At 34.4% G+C, this 3,101-nt stretch overlaps 1 non-coding gene across 1 annotated transcript; it reads left to right on the top strand.

Annotated features, from left to right (window-relative positions):
- Positions 1-2,660: 2,660 nt before the first annotated feature.
- Positions 2,661-2,768, top strand: LOC112089613. The gene has a single exon (XR_002901242.1). It is a non-coding gene; the product is annotated as a small nucleolar RNA R71 (small nucleolar RNA).
- The last annotated feature ends 333 nt before the right edge of the window (positions 2,769-3,101 follow it).

The raw sequence follows: 3,101 nt of genomic DNA, 5'->3' as shown, positions 1-3,101 counted from the left end.
CAAAAACAAGAAACCGTATCCAAAAGAGCTCAAAATAGACAAGGAAAAGGGATGAGGGCTGGAGGACGTGTGGAACTTGAATACTCTGACTTTAAAGATGCTAGGAAGCACATAACATCTCAAACTCCAACACAGATCACTGCTGAAACATACTTGCAAGGTAAGCATAATCCAAATTCAAGTTCTAATGGTTTTAACTTTATTTTGTTCTTAATAGATGGTCCTTATTTGAGGACAAATCCTTTTCAACTGGGAGAGGATGACGCGATACTGAGCAGCATCAAGAAAGGAGAGCTTGAATCAGAGCATGGAGTTAAGGATCAGCTGGTAGCCGAGGGAGATTTGGCTTTAAACAAAGGAGCTAAGGCTAATAAGCTCAAAGAAGGCATTTGCGAGATACCTATTCATCTATGGAACAAAAAAGATCGCTTGAGCCAGGTTGGAGAAGATGGATGACAAACCACACTGGTTTTCATTCAGGCTCAAGTAGATCAACAATTGGGTAAGTGGCCCAGTTTTAATCTTTTTTCCTTACCTTTGGTTTTGTCTCAATGGGTTTTCCAAAGGAATGTTTTTAAGAAGGCAATGGTCTCTACTTCTCTCAAAGCCCAATTGTGGATTCAAGGAATTAAGCCCAAGACAAACTTCGTCCAAGGGAAGTTCAAAAGGCTAGGAGAAGGAGACTTGAAGGGTTACTCAAACTTTGCATTTATTTCCTTGTAATTTTCGAGTTTGACTAGGTTTTACTCATTTTTTCTCTTTTAAATAAGCTTGTAATCTCTTATGAGAACTCATCCTGGATTGGATCATCAAACTTTTATCAAAGAAAACTCTATCTTTCTCTGATCAACTCTGGACGAATTCTCTTGTCTCTTTAAGAGTGATTCCCTGCTTTTTCAGCATCTTTATCATCTCTATTCTTATTGTTTTCTCTTGAGAGTGAATCGCTACTTCTGCAGCATCTTTTTATTTCTCTTCTATCCATTGTGATTGAAATAACTATGAACAACAACCTGATCTATTCATGTCTTCCGCAAACTTCTGTCTATGATCTATCTCCTACCAAGCTTCTGAGTGCCGATCCTTGGGAGGATCACATCAGGGGGAAATCAAGTATTTTAAACTCTTAAATATTTTAAATTAAATATATTTAAGTGAACATACATATAACAAAATGTGATGATACTTAGATGTGAATATTCAATTTTTTTAAAAACAAAAAATAACTACTATTGTAAAAAAAATAATAGATATACACATCTATATAAAACATAACTATAGAATTGACATTGACAAGAGGTTAAACAACGATTGCAACTAACATGATCAATTTTATCGATAAAACTCAGTCATTAATATATATTTTTTTTTCAATAAGAAATTTTTAAAAACATTACCATGAAATAAAATATTAAAATCTCCAAACAAAAAGAACAAAATTCTAGCGCAAAATCTTGTAGAAATAAAAATTCAAATTTTACATGATCTATAAAAATTTTGGAAAATATTTAGATTTCAAATCATTAGAAATACAGTATAAAAACTGTAAATTAATACTTGATAAATTAGTATACTGTAAATTAATAATTTTCATTATCTTGAGTTGGGCTGCTTCAACATATGACACAATTCGATGATAACTTTAACAAAAATTAGTAACTATCATAAAGAAATTTTATGTAAATATTTTTTTTCAAAAAAAGTAAATTCTATTAATTGGAAATTATAAAGTCAGAATAAAATGTGTTTGTTAACCAGAATGGTGGTTCAATACAATCTGAATAAATGATACAGTTTTTGAGGACCTTGATTGGTAGAGCTTTTTGATTGCGATTGTAAACGCGGGGTTGATGTTTTCGTTTTACTAAGCTTCAGGTTTTAAATTTATAACTCCTAAATGTCTGCAAGTGCACAGATGTGCGCTGTAGTACTTAGGGTATCGATCCACAGAGACTTAGTTGTTTCAGTACGAATTCACTGCAACGCTAAATCAGATTAGAACTAAGCAGGTTTTGGTTTTGGTTTTGGATTTTTGGTTGTCACTAAATCTAAACTAGAAAGCTAAGCAAGTAAAAGCAAATAAAAACGAAAGCAAGTGCAAGCAAGTAAAAATCGGCTATGAATGAAAGCAGGTAACAAGCGAATAAAAGCAGAATGGAATCTAGGGTTGTAAGCAATGAAAGACAAACGTTGGGGCTCAAGGGTAATTCGCAGGGGTTCATGGACTAGGCTATGTCGATTTTAAACAAGTGATAAAGGTAATCAACTACGTATGTTCTAGAACTCGAGACACAGAAGTATGAAAAGCCTACTTTCGCAGCACTAAACAACTATCTCTCGCAACCCTTGATCATAAGAATCCATTGGGTTGTCCCAACTGTCAAAGTTACACGTATTGTTTACCTTGTTTGGTTGTTGCAATCCAAGATGACTCATTATGTGATGGAGACACTTCATAACTTCTGAAATTTCTTCTTTCTTCTCAGGAAGTGCAGAATTACCAAATGTTACTTGATTTCGGATGCTGTTTGCGAAATTTTTAATGAAAACGTGAGCATCTTCTACAGATCTAGTTGAGAAATCTCCATTACTTGCTGTGTCGAAAGAGTGTCTCTGGAGTTATACCGCGATAGAAGATACCCAGCAGGTATTCCTCGGTATATCCATGCTGTGGACAATCTCTTTGGTATTCCCTAAATCTTTCCCAAGTATCTAAAAGATCTTCATCTTCTTTTTGTTTATAAGTTCTTATCTTGTTTCTTAAGAGATTTGAACGATTTCTAGTATAAAAACGATTTAGGAAAGCAGTTCTACACGCTGCCCACGTTTTTAGTGAAGCAGGTGGCAAAGATTTTAACCATTTGCTGGCATTGTCTCTAGAAGAGAATGGGAAAAGACTACACTTATGGTAATCCCCATTTGCTGTAATGGTTGCACATAATTCTTCGAACGTCTCAATATGGTCAATCGGGTTTTCGAATGAATAACCATAGAATTGATTTTGTTGAACTAAATGGATATATGGTAACTTAATTTCGGTTTTGCCATCCTCTGGCAAGGGTGGTTGAATAGCTCTTCGATCTCCCAAGAATTTCTCGAGT

This window comes from Eutrema salsugineum, unplaced genomic scaffold (assembly GCF_000478725.1).
Source record: "Eutrema salsugineum unplaced genomic scaffold, Eutsalg1_0 scaffold_12, whole genome shotgun sequence".
In the NCBI taxonomy this organism is placed as follows: domain Eukaryota; kingdom Viridiplantae; phylum Streptophyta; class Magnoliopsida; order Brassicales; family Brassicaceae; genus Eutrema; species Eutrema salsugineum.
This window is presented reverse-complemented; position numbering and strand designations above follow the sequence as displayed.